Genomic DNA, 14,397 nt, shown 5'->3' on the forward strand with positions numbered 1-14,397 from the left:
GGCGAGCGGGCTCATCTAGCACAGAGCCAGTGGGGACGACCTGAGGGGGCAGGTCTCAGATAAATGGCGGTGTTCCTTGGACAGATATCCCAAAAGACCACTATGATAGTGGCTTCTTTGAAAGGGGGTTTCCCAGGAGGAATTGCTTTCTGTTTCCCGGTAAGTTAGAGGATTCACAACTACTGTATTCCAAGGGAGGTGTCATGCTAGGAGTGGACCTGAAAGGAGGTCAGAGGTCCTAATCTTTCCCCTCTCTGAGGCTCATCTTCTCCCTTCTGTAGAAAAAGGGGGCTTGGCTAGAGCCAGATTCACAACATTTATAGTGGAGCTATTTCTTTAAGTACAAGTCTACATGAACATCCAATATCTAGAGATTAAAAGCAAATAGACTCTTGTTGATGTCAGGTAGGGGGTTACCTCTTCCGTTCTGTGCTGCCCTCCTCAAACCCCCAAAGAAACTCCATGATAACCCACAGGGTTACCAAGGGCAAAATTTTGGAATTCCCTGGAACATACAACCTCTAATATCTCTTCCGGTGTGAAGCACATGGGATTCCACTTAACTAGACTGACGCCCTTTGTCTGTCTGTCTGTCTAACATCTATTTATATATCATCTATCTATCTAGCTAGCTATCCATCTAGCTCCTAGTCTCTCTTTCCCTCTCCATCTGTCTGCTATCATCAAGGTAGTTACAGCTTTTTGTCTTCTATGAATGGGCATCCCTCCAAGCAACAGCCACCGAATAGTCAGTCTACTTCGTTCATTCGATCAACACTAATCTGCGGAGCAGTTGTTACGTCCCCGGTCCAAGGGCCTGGGTAAAATAATGAAGGAAACACAGTCCCTGCCCCTAAGACGCTGACAATCTGGTGGAACACACACATGCACAGAGGCGTGCACGGGCAGATCACATCCACACACACTTTCCCACGGACCCTCAGGCCCAGAACTCACACCCATACCAACATACACTTGCAACAGATATACGTGTCAACTTCACGTGCTCAGAGATACATGTCACACACAGAGCTCCTCACCTGGGCCCTCAAGCTCAGTCACCTACATGTTTATTGCCATGAATAACTTAGTAACAGCTAACATTTTAACATGTCCTGTGCATCACTCTAGATGCACTGTGGACACTGTATCATTCCACCCTCACGTTAGGTACTGAAGATATGTACTTTTATGGCCCCCAGTTTAGAGATGAGTCAACCAAGGCTTAAAGAACTACTCGCCCAAGAGCTTATAGCTTTCAAATTCTGTATTCAGGGTTTAAACCCAGGTAGCCTGAACTTGGGGCATTTGCTCTTGATTGGACACTCTATGCTGCCTCTCTTTATATACAAAGCGCACACACACACACACACACACACACACAGAGGTACTCATATATTCACACATGTACCACTATATATACATGCATCCACTCGTGTGCATACAGGCACATGGGAACGTGTGGACACATTTGCCTACACAGAGACCCTCACACATACACAGACATGAACGTTAATGGACACACAGATGCTAATGCGCACACTGACTTGTGCGTGGTCATGTAGATGCAGACACACACACCTTAGTACAGAAAAAAATAAAACAAGAAACATATCCTATGCTATACACACACACAAGCACACATAGATACATGTGCATACAGGACCCGGATCCAACTCCCCAGGAGCCAGGACTCCAACCATGTCTCCTCTCTCATTAGTTTTCCTCTCCTCCATCCCCAGTCCTGCCCAGCTGGGCACTGAGACAAGAAGTCCAACCTGGGTCACAGTGAAAATAGGCTCTAGACTCAGCATCTGGAGTAGAAAGATGATGGAGACAGTGAGAAGGAACCTGACCCGTATCAGGAACACTGATGTCTCTGTCCTGGCGGGGCGTGGGGTACCTCCTCGTGGCAGTGGTGGAGGATGCAGAGAAGAACTGGGCAGCCCTGCCCTCTAGGACCTTAGAGTCGACTTGGGAAAGCAGGGCATACAGACTCCATGCAGCCAAAGCCAGGCAGTGGAAGACTGACACAGACACTGCTGCAAGATGGGGAGAAAGGAGAGCTCAACTCAGCCTGGGAGAAGAAGGAAGTATCCCAGCCCAGAGAGTTTAGTCCCTTCATTTTCCAGTTGGAAACTGAGGTTCCCAAAAGAGAAGTCACATGTCCATTCTTAACTCTATAAGGGACACTAGAAGACGTGTTGTGACCAGCTGGGCATGAGGGGCAGGGGGAAAGTGGTCCCCTGAAGGAAATTGGAATGAGGACCCTAAAGGATAAATTCCACCCAACCTAAGTCATTTCATAATCTCTCCAAACCCCCTCCTTCTTCTTCCACATCTTTCTCTTACAAAGGGCTGGAAATCACCCTCTTCTTTCCCTTCCTCATCACAGTAGATTCTCCCTTCTAAGGAGAGAATCTTAGAAGGCTCTGTGATCTTCTGTGACTTTTCTTCAATTCCATTGACGCTGATCTCTTCTAAGTCACCGTCCTCTCATACCTCTATAATAGCTTCCCAACTGGTCTGTCTCTAGCCTCACCCCTCCCAATCCACTCTCTACACTGCAGCTAGTCAGCATATAAAGCCATTCACTTCTCTCTTGAAACCCCTTCAGCAGCTCTTTACCTTCTATGGAATGAGGTCAGCGTCCTAGCTGGCAGACAAAGTCCCCACCGCCTGAGCCCTGGCGGTCTCTTCAGTCTCAGATCTTATACGTATCCCCTATATACCCCTGTTCTGGCTTCTCTGAATTTTCCACCTGTTCCATTTCACCTGTGCTGCTTTTTTCATGTGCTGGTCTTGCTGCCTGGAAGGCCCCTCCCATGCTGGGGATGTGGCCCTAATTAACTTCAGGGTCATTTCTCCTGGAAAGCCTTCCTGTCCCTGCTCCCCAGTCTAGAGCTGATGACACTCCGTTCTGTGAGCCCTTCTCTCCAGAACCTCATTCTCCTGTGCATAATCTGAATCTGAAGTGATCTGTTTATACTCATCCCACATCCTCCACCCTAGACTGTTGGTTCCTCAAGGACAGGGGTTTTGCCATAGTCACACATTACTGGCTATAAATGAAGACACAGGCTGCATCATGCTGTCATCTTCCAGGAGAGGAAGAAAGAGCTTAATATCAAAAATAAAGAAGAATTTCTCACTGGGATAATTATGAAAGCGCCAACTCAGAATGGGAACAGGAATTCTGGGCTCGACCCCAAACGTGTACTGCATCCCAGTGTCAGTCAATCCTAGCAAGGATTGCTTTTCTTTCCCTTTAGTTCCCATCTTCTGTGACTTCAGGGGAGGTTGCTTGGAAATCTGAGTATTTTTTTTTCTTTTTTTTCTCATTGAGGAGGGCTCTTAGGAAACTGATAGAGCGGTTATTAGTGGAGAACAAATTGAGAGAGCTGAAGAGTGATTATAACTTAACAGCAGGGGGGAAAAACACACACAAGAAAAACCCCATAAAAACCAAGCACGTAAGAGATTGGGAGACTAAGTCCAGAACTGAACACACATAGCAGCTGTAAGGGTGGAAAAATAATTTTCCCTCTATTCTTATAGGTAGAGGCTGAGACACCCCCCCACCCCCCGCACCAGATACACACACACACCCCATAATAAAAGATTAACAGGAGAAAAACAAACATAAGTTTGATAACATGTCTACCTCCTGTATACATGGGAGATGCCCAGGAAAACCGACGCGCAGAGTGCACCGGGCCAGGAATCAAGAAATTCAGATTTCAGACTGACTTCTGCTGATGTGAGTTCAAGGATGCCACTTAACTTCCCTTGGGCCATCTGTAAATTAAGAAAATAATACCTCTTCCACTGCACTTAATGATCTATGACTCTGCTTTCGACAGGCTGTGGCTGTCGCATGTTCTGGCCCCAGCATAGCCCTCTCTATCCAACCTGGGGCTGTCTCAAGACACATTCCCAGTGGTAAACTTGGCCTCAGAACCCTCTGGTTGGCTTGGAACCTGGGAGAGCACCTCTCTGGTCCTGAAATGCAAGGGGGGGAGGCAGTTCAGAACTCGGAGATTACGTGCGAGAAAATGCTCCCCCCCTTGATTCCTTCAAGTTCTTTCTGAAGAGACCAGTGGGCCAGCTCCTGTGCTGGTCTTTCTTCGCTCTCTGGGGACTCACTGGAACTGGTTTACCTTGTCAAGTGTCCCCTCCAGTTGGAACTTCTCAGGTGGAAAAGTGGCACATAGGGCCGCCTCAAAATACTCGTGGCTGTGTTGCATTGTGTGTGACAGTAATGCAGCTGTAATGAAAAGGTGATGTCACTTTATCGCCACAGAATGCTTTCACTATATTTTATTGGTGTATAATACACGTATCACGCACATTTCTCACTTATACACCTTGATAAATGTTAACAAAATGAGCCCTCCAATGTAAGTAGTACCCAGCTCAAGAAATAGTAGCCCCCTTCCTGCCCCTCCAGTTATTGCATCTCCCAAATGCAACACCTGTCCCAGCTTCCAGCACCACAGAGTAACTCTGTCTGAGTTTGAACTTTATCTAAGAGGAGTCACACAACGTCTATCTTTTGAGCCTGGCTTCTTCTGACCAGCACTGTCTTTGTGAACTTGATCCATGTTGTGTTTAATTATAGTTGGATCATCCTGCTTGCCGACGTGATTCTGTAGGAAGAATACAACCTAAATCATCCATCACTTCTACTATTGAGGACATGTGGATTGTTTCCAGGTATCGGCTGTTGCGAAGGGTGCTACTTTCTTGTCCCTGGCTTTGGGTGAGCACAGGTACCCGTCTCTGGTGAAGTGTGCATATTCAGCGATAGTAGCTACTACCAAGCACTTTTCCAAGGTGATTGCACTTATACCTGACATGCTTTTTGTTAACATCCCAAGATTCTTTATCTTCCAGTATCTAGTGACTATTGACTATTGACTCCACTTCCTTGAGCACCCCAAGACCTTTGCCTCCCTCAGGGCCTTTGCACATGCTATTCTCTTGGCCTGTTAGTCTTTCCAGGTGAAGGATGGACAAGTGCTCATCCTATACGCCCCTTTCAAGCAGGCTTGTGCCTGTTATGCTCACCACTTCATGCATAGCATCTAGCCCAGCCTGGTAAATAGCGAGCCCTAAACAAATGTTAGTTCATATTGCTGTTGTTGCAGTAAATAGTCTCCTTCCAAAAAGAAAAAACAACCACCACAAAAAGAGTTTCTCTTTCCCAAATTCTATGATTCCGGGAAGTCAGATTTCCTGGCTCATTCTGCTGTGTGCTGATCCGTATGTTACCCCCAAGGGGTCTAAATCTCCCCACAGGAGAGGGGCCGTTAGCAGGTGTGTGTGTGGGGGTCTCCCCAGGCCCCCAGGGGAGCAGCGATCTCCCTGGGGCTGCGCAGTCCCTGCTCTCTACAGAATGGCCAATAGAGGGCACTGTGGGAACATAACCAAAAGAAGGAGGGAGGCGGCGGTCAGAATGAGAAAGAGCCGGAAGGGACCTTCATTTTGCAGACCCAAACCTTCATTTTACAGATGAGCAAACAGATGCCCAGACAGGAGACGTGACTCGCCCAAGGTCACACTGGTACTGCTCGGCGAGCGAAGATGACTCTTCACCCCTTGGCGTCCTCCGCTCTGCGTGGGAGCTGCCAGCCCCGAAGGAGCCGGTTGCCCGCGGGCGCTGCAGCCTTGAGCCGCCAAGGCCGCCGTTTGCCAAGCCCCTCACTGCCCCGAGTTTTCTCCTTCTTTGCTCCTGTTCCATCGGAGAAAGGATCTAGATTTTGGAGGTAGGACAAAGCACACAATGCCCCTTTGATTCCACAATGATCTCTGAGGAAGTATTCTACTTTTCTTAATAACAGCTACCAATTATTGGGAACTTCCTGGTGCCAAATATCATGCATTACCAGACTTAATCCTCAAACCAGGAATGCTTTGAGGGTTCAATTTTTCCCTCCCTTCTGGGAGTCCTTTCCTGATGATCACCCGATTGAAAGAGACCTTCCCCCCCACCCATTGCCTCTCTATCACGGCACCTGGTTTATTCCTTCACATCTCTTATAATTATAACAATTTTGGTTATCTACCTGTCTGCGTACTTATCGCCTGCATCAACTCCTCTCCTCCTCCCAGTAGACTCTGAACTCAGTGAAAGAAAAATTCTGGAGCTAGACAGACCTGAGTTCAAGTCTCAGCTCATCCATTTACTAGCGTTATGACAACCTCGTGTTAGTCACTAAAACTGTCTGAGGCTGCATTTCCCTTTGTAAAAATAGGGATTCATGCTTGTATTTTACAGGTATATGGATGGCTGTGCCAGTCACTTGTTGATTAGATCTCCTCTCCAGTATCATCATTGTGGTCATCCACCCTATATTTGATTACCCTCCGTGATGGAGAACTCACTATAAGGCGGCCCAGATAAGGCAGCATATCTGGGCATTCCAAGGTCAGTCATAAGATATATGACTTTGGAAAACTCAGAAATCTTTTCTGAGCCTCAATTTCTTATTCTGTAAAGCGGGGATGGTGATGATAAAACCCATTTCCCAGGGATGCTATGAGGATGCAATGAGATTGTGTGTTGTGTATAAGGGTCTGGCATATGGTAGGTGCTTTACCGAATGTTAGTTTCCTCACCTCGTTTCTTAGAAAGGGGGAAATGACTCTAAAAAGCACATTTTATGATATCTGAAGTTGTTATAATTGATGGCGTGACATAGTTTGTAGGCACCATTCTTTTATTCTTGGTGATACATATAATGATGTGTTTTATAATCAAAGTCATCTTAGATTCAATGAGATGTGACAGTAGGTTCCAGGGACAATATTCAAGTTCAGGTTTGCCTGACTCCCAAGGCCCATTTCTGGGGAGGAGAGTCAGGTAACGGTGGACACAGTTGAGAAGAGAACAGACAGTAGAAGTGTGTTCCAACTAAGACTTATCTGAGCCTGGCTGTCCAGAACGCCACCACTGCTCAGCTGGTAATTGAATTTGGAAATGTTTTACCATGTAGGTCTGTCTGAATAAGACTCTTCATAACCACTGGTGAACTGGCTCCCCTGCAACTCCAGCCCCATCCCCAGCCAAGCCAAACAAAACTTAAAAACTGCTAGGGGGGGCTTCCCTGGTGGCGCAGTGGTTGAGAGTCCGCCTGTCGATGCAAGGGACGTGGGTTCGTGCCCCAGTCCGGGAAGATCCCACATGCCGCGGAGCGGCCAGGCCAACGAGTCATGGCCGCTGAGCCTGTGCATCCGGAGCCTGTGCTCTGCAACGGGAGAGGCCACAACAGTGAGAGGCCCACGTATTGCAAAAAACAAACAAACAAAGAAAACTGCTAAGGGTCATATTAATATGCTGCGCTTATGTGTGTGGGGCAAGGAGAATCTGGGGCAGAATTAAACAAAGATGTCCATCACCTGCTACTGTCAATGGATAAGTCTGGAGATCGTACCTGTGGCTGTTTGAAAGGACACAACATTTGCTGAGTTTCTACTGATTTCAAGACCTTGGGCTAGGCATTTTGACAAAGGCAAACAAATTAGCTCCTCACTACAACCTCATGAGGCAGGTATTATTTGTGTAGCTCATCTGCATACAAGGAAAATATAGACAAGGTTAAGAAACTTGTCCAAGATCAGGCAGCTAGAAAGAGGCAGAGCAGGGACTGGAATCCAGGTTACTTGGGCACAGAACGGCAAGGAAATTGTTGAAATTGCTAGTTATAAACCTTGAATGAGCCAGCTCTCATCCTGTTTCTTGGTTCACAGGGATCCCAAAATTCTGACTTTGTTATCTTTGCAACATGTACTCTGTATTCAAGAAAAATCAGACAAAGGGATGTGAACTCCAATATATAAGCATTCATCTACCTTGCACCCTTCCAAGAGTGGTCTCTTTGTTGGGTGGACTTTGTAGCAGAATGCACCGGCGTGGCCCAAGTTCCTTATTCCTTTGGGCCCCAGTTACCACATCTAAGGGAGGATGATAACCCTTCCTCTGTTGGAGACAAGAGCCTGATAAGATGCTCTGAAGGGCCAGGAGCAATGGTCAAAGGAGAACCGGTCGGCATTGCCCCAGCCGGGGAGCCAAAATTTGGGGCACGTGGATTTCCAGACTCAAATGGAACAGAAAAGAAGAGAAAATTGGAATATTTGAAGCCAAGGAGGTAATATTCCAGGGTCCACACTGTCAGTCATTACGTCATTTGCCTTTCTGACCCTCATTGCTTCTGTTCCCTCAGTTTCTCTGCTCCACTAACGATGGGCCAGTCACTGAACTTGGACTTCAACTACTTTATTCCAGCCTTTCTCAAGCTCAGCACTCTTTACCATTTTGAAGTTAAACCAACTGGGGTTCAGAGAGGTTAAATTACTTGCACAGAGCTGAGCAGTTTGAAACAAGTCTGACTCCCAAACCCAAGTTTTTCTACTACAGTATACTTTTCTATCCACTGGAGCATGGGGCAGGCAGATGGACGTCATGGGCATGAGTGACAAGCTGTTAGGAACAAGAAGTAAGGTCATTGGGACAACCGTTTCAAAGAGCCTTGGTTAATGGAACAAAGATTTCCCCCAGACACAACGCCTGATATCAGCACATTCCGTGGTTACTTCCTGGTGTGCAGTTCCCAGGTCTCAGCCCCTGGGAGGCAGAGGGCACATGGTCTAACCCTGAACTGAACAGAAGAACTAAGACAGGGACAATCCTGTTAACAACAGACACATAGTGTTTATCATGTTGCAGGCACCGCCCTAAGCACCATAGCATATTAAGTCTTTTAATCCTAGCGAGGAAAGTACAATTGCATTCTCCTGTAAGATGGGAAACCGAGTCACAGAGACGTTAAACAACTGCCGAGTCACACGGTTAGCAGACAGCAGAAGTAGGATTTGAATCCAGGCATTTGGGCGGTAGAGCCTGCATCATTTGACCATCGTGTGTGTCTGAGCCCATCTGCTTTTGGCCCCATGGCTTCTCTGCTCCCAGAGCCTCGGCTTCCTGGTTTGAAGCGTTTGTTTTGTGCCTGGAGCAGAGACAGCCAGTTCTGCTCTCACTGATAGCCACTGGAGTCCAGCCGATAGACTACCAGTGGGCTGTCAACAGGGAGGCTTTAAACTCATGCAGAAAAACCCTACAGGATAGATTCATGGGATGGCTCCCTACATTCTGGGTGGGTCTACTTCCTAGTAGCCTCTGGGATTTTTGTCTATCCCCCAAACTTCCCCTTGTCTTGCTGTTACCCTCAAATGTGTTTATTTCACTGTGACCTAGAAAAGTCCTCACCCTCTGCAGCCAGTGTGGTGAATCATATTGTGGCTTTTCGCCTCCCGTTGGCACTAGACAGACAGATCACCACTGATAAGAGCCTCTTCCTACACCTCTTGGAACTCACTACTATTATGGCCTGTTCCGAACTATGATGATTTATGTGTCTCTCTCTACTTCTCTAACTTGTGAACTTCTAGAGAGAATGAACCATCTTATTCGCCCGACGCACCTAGTGTAGACCCTGGCACTTAAAGATACTTTATAAACAGTTGTTGAAAGCATAGGTGGGTGGATGGGTGGTTGGATGGATGGATGGATAGATAGAGGGATGAATATACAAGGGAACTCTCAGTGAGACCACTTTTCATCACCACCCCCATCAGTTCCTATTCAGACAGATGTAATAGCTTCCTAAAGGGCTCTTCACCTCCACTTTGGCCCCCCTAAAATCTGTTATTCATACTGCAGCCAAAGGAATGCTGTAAAGATGCAGATGTGATCAGCCTTGACTCACCTCTGTCTAAAATAGGCCAATGACTTCCCACTGCCCTTAGAATAAAATCCAAATTCCTTCCCAGGGCCTGTGTCGACCAACAAGCTGTGGTGTCTGCTGACCACTCCATCCTCGTCCCGTGTCAGCCCCCTCCTCGCTGATGATGTTTGGACACTCAGCCATCTTTCATTTCCTAGAATGAGCCCAGCTCTTTCTTGCCTCAGGGCCTGTGTCTGAACTTGCTGTTCTCTGTGTCTGGAATGCACTTCCTCTGACTTTTTGCATAACTGGCCCCTTTTCTTTAAGGTCTCAGCTTCAAAATAAATTCTTGGGGAAATTTTCTCTGCCTCCCTCATCTAAGTTACACCCGCTATATCTTCTTTATGGCACTCATGTGGTATATCCACTTTCATTATAGTACTTTGTTGAACATTTTCAGCATTATTTATTAATGTCTATCTTCTTAGCTAAACTGTAAGCTCTAAGAGGGCAAGGAGAGCAGGGACCACACCTGTCTTATTCACTACTCTACCCTTAGTACTTAGCAGATTGTAGGTACCCAAAAAATATATATATATATATATTTTTTTCCTCAGTACGCGGGCCTCTCACTGCTGTGGCCTCTCCCGTTGCGGAGCACAGGCTCCAGACGCGCAGGCTCAGCGGCCATGGCTCCGTGGCATGTGGGATCTTCCCGGACAAGGGCACGAACCCGCGTCCCCCGCATCGGCAGGCGGACTCTCAACCACTGCGCCACCAGGGAAGCCCCCAAAATATTTTTAATAGGTGTTGTGGGTGAATGGATAGACAGGCACAGGATATGTTCTGACATTTCATCAGACTGAGGACACTTGGAGGACTGAATGAGGGTAACAACCAGGCCTCTTTCCTTTTTCCTGGACATAACTGATAAGCAAGTTTAGGTTCAGAATCATGAAATCTGATAACCTTGGAGCTGAATGGGACCTCTTCGATCATTGAGAATCAACAAGCTGATAAATGGAAAATCAACTTCATTTTAAATTTGCAGAGATGGAGCCCCAAAGTGAAAGTCACCTGCCGGAGGTTACTGTAGTTGGGTGGGACCGCTAGTTACCTGAGCAATAGCATTCTTTCTTCATCCTTATAAGCAGAACCCAGATTTTGTTGTTGGCGGTGATAAGCCCAGCTTAAAAATTAATAAATAAATAAAGAATAGATACTACATCTATCAGCCTCATTTTCAGGGAGGGATGGTCGTGTAACTGTTCTGGCCAATGATGTAAGCAGACATTGTTAGATGCGGTTTCTAGAAAATCTTCTTAAAAGAGGGCTTGACTTAGCAGGCATACCCTTTGCCTTCCCCCCCTTCCTTCTTCTGGAACACAAGCACGAAGGCCGGCGCTGAGGGGACTATTCTGTGCCCAGGAGGCAATCTCAATGACAGAAGCCACAAGTTAGAGGGAGTAGAACAGAAAGTTAGGAGTCTGGGATATTGATGACATCCAGAACCTACCACATTAGCCCCGGATCACTGACCTCTGTGTGTTTTATGTCACGAGACAAAAATAGACCCCTATTTTGTATGAGCCATTGTTATCTGGATTTTCCATTATATGCAGCCAACCTAATCCATAACTGATATGGTCACTGATAGAGCTAGTGGCACGGCCAGGATTTGAAACCAGGGATCCTGACTCCACGCCAAACGCCACTTACATAAGGATAGTAGGTAATCCAGTGCATCTAACCACATGGGCATGATAAGAAAATGCTGTCCTAGAGATACTGCTGTAATGCAGCCATTCTCAAACTGTGGCCCCTAGGCCAGCAGCATCACCTGGGAACTTGATTGAAATGCAAATTCTCAGGCCCCACCCCAGACCTACTGAATCAGAAACTCTGGGATGAGGCCCAGTGAGCTGCATTTTCACAAGCCTTCCAAATGCATTCTAATGCATGCTAAAGTTTGGGAACCACTACTGAGCTAATACTGTGTGTTACCTATGGGAAGCATGAATAAAGCAAGTCATTTGGTGCAGAGGTCACTCCTAGAGCAGAAAGAAGGGAGCTGTCTCCAAGTTCAGGGATACGTGGGCTCTCACAGATAGAGTAGGCAGTTATTCTTGTGTTTTTATCCACTTGCTACTCAGGGTGTGGTCTACAGATCAACAGCGCTAGCTTCTCCTGGGAGTTTGTTGGAACTGCAGAATCTCAGGCTCCACCAGACCGACTGAATCAAAATTTGCACTTTAATAAGATCCCACCTGTGGTGGAGCATACAGAGGTTACAATTTGAGTGCCCAACTCGCTCAGCGAGGTCTGGGGCTGGGGATGAGGTGGCCCAGGCCCTGACCCCTAGAAGCACATGCAGATGTTTGTGGGGAGATGGCAGCCACGCCTGGTGCCAAAGGAGATGGGGACACAACGCTGACAATCAGTGTAGCTGCCACACGGCGCCTATTGCCCACCCACCCACCTACCATCCTCTCTATCTTGCTATCTCTGCTTTCCCCTAACATTCCCCCAACATCTTCCTCTCCATCCCCAGCCTAATGCTTAAGAGAGTCCTAGAGTCAGATCTGCCTTGATTCAACTTTACAACTTTGAGCTGTTTAATCTCTCTGAGTTTTGGTACCAACTTCATGGAGCTGTCAGGGAGATTAAACGAGTTAATACTTCTAAAACACCTAGACCAGAGCTTCACAATCCTGGATCACCTGAGGAGCTTTAAAAACATGCTGACGATGGGCTTCCCTGGTGGCACAGTGGTTGAGAGTCCGCCTGCCGATGCAGGGGATGCGGGTTCGTGCCCCGGTCCGGGAAGATCCCACATGCCGCGGAGCGGCTGGGCCCGGGAGCCATGGCCGCTGAGCCTGCGCGTCCAGAGCCTGTGCTCCGCAGCGGGAGAGGCCACAGCAGTGAGAGGCCCGCATACCGCAAAATAAACAAAACAAAACAAATGAAAACATGCTGATGGCTGGGCACCCTAGACCAAGTCACTAAGAATCTTCAGGGAAAAGGGCCCATCATTCATATTAAAACAGATGAAGAACAAGCCTCTGCAGGTTTTTCTAACGTGCGGCCAGGAGGGAGAACCACTGACCTACAGCAGCACCAGGCCCACAGCAAATACTCCAGAAATGCCGCTGTTGCTATTCACACCCACCCCCAGACTGTCTTCACCCCAAGGTTTAATCCTTTGCCTCAAATGACCTGCCCCTCCTGGACTGCCTGACACACAGTGTTCCTTCAAGATGCTCCCAGCGTCTCACCACCTTCAGGAAGCCTTTCCTGATTCCTCCAAAGGGTACGGACCCCCTTCTCCCCCGGGCTGCAGTGTAAGCAAGTTGATAATAAAAATACTGACTTAACGCTTTTATAGGGTATTAATTTATCCTGGGCATTGTGCTGGGTCGTGTGTACATTCTCTTTGTCATTGCTCACAACTCTAGGAAGGTTCTGTTGAAAGCCCCAGTATGTGGACGAGGAGGCAAGGATCCAGAAGGGTACAGTCACGAGCCTAGGAGCGCCTGCTGGTACCTTGGGCAGGCGGTATTTGCACTCGGGTGTGGGCTCAAACCCCTGCACCGCACTGCCCGTGTCTGCCTGTGTCTCCTGTTACAGCCTCTTAAACTTTTCAAGGACAAGGATTGTGTGCAATTTATCATTGTATTTCTAACACCTGGGATATGTTAGGCACATAATAAATGATTTAATTAATGAACTGTCAGGGTAGGGTGTGATATATATCTGCCCCCTGCATGCTGCTTCACCAACATTGGGGACGAGAAAGTATAGAGCTTGAACCCAACAACCCTGGCTGTGGTCTCACTGGGATCAAAGACCGCCTACAGCTCTCCACCGTGATGGTGACCTTGGTGAGTCACCTCATCTCTCTAAGCACTAGCTCCTCGTCTGTTGCTGGAGACAGCGAATGTGGCCTCTTCACGTGACTGGGTTACACACGTGAGGCGCCTAGCACGATGCCTGGTATCCAGGGCTCAGTCGGTGTGAGCAGCTATTGGCGTCTCCTTTTATCCTCACAACAACTGGTTTAGGAGGATAGTGTTACCACTTCTTTAGCTGAGGAGGCTGCGTCTCAGAGAAGTTGCCACTTGCCAGGAGTTGCAAAGAAAGTGGCAGAGCAGGGGCTAGAGCCCAGATGGGCCTGACAGTACGTCTGAGCTCCTGTCTAGGCTCGCTCAGGCAGACAAAATGGCCTAGTGGCCTTGAGCTCTCCCCTGGAGGAGGCTGCAGGCTGGGAGCAGCAGGGAGAAGAGCTTGCACGAGCAAGAGGCTGCCTCAAGCATCGTGGCTCCGAGGTTTCATGCTCTCCTGTCCCTGCACCTCTGTATGTGCCCAGAAGAGAGGTGGCCCCAAGGCCTGCCGGGGTGACGGCTGGTGGGCAGAGAGCAGGGAGCGGCCAGTGGGGGTTGGGCCAAGTGCAGGGAGAGGACAGATGGCGAGGACAGGACGAGAGGAGGGGGAAGGGTGGGGGAGCACGGTGGAGGGGAGAGGGACGGTGGCAGCACAGGACGATTGTCAAGAGCAGATGGAAAGGTGACTAGGACAGTGTGGGGGGCGGGGAGCCATGGGGGCTGAGGAGAGGGAGGGGTGGCCTGGGAAGAAGAGGGGAGGAGGCTAAAGAAGGTCTCCTTGTGCTGGTGAG

Source organism: Pseudorca crassidens, chromosome 15 (genome assembly GCF_039906515.1).
Source record: "Pseudorca crassidens isolate mPseCra1 chromosome 15, mPseCra1.hap1, whole genome shotgun sequence".
Lineage (NCBI taxonomy): Eukaryota > Metazoa > Chordata > Mammalia > Artiodactyla > Delphinidae > Pseudorca > Pseudorca crassidens.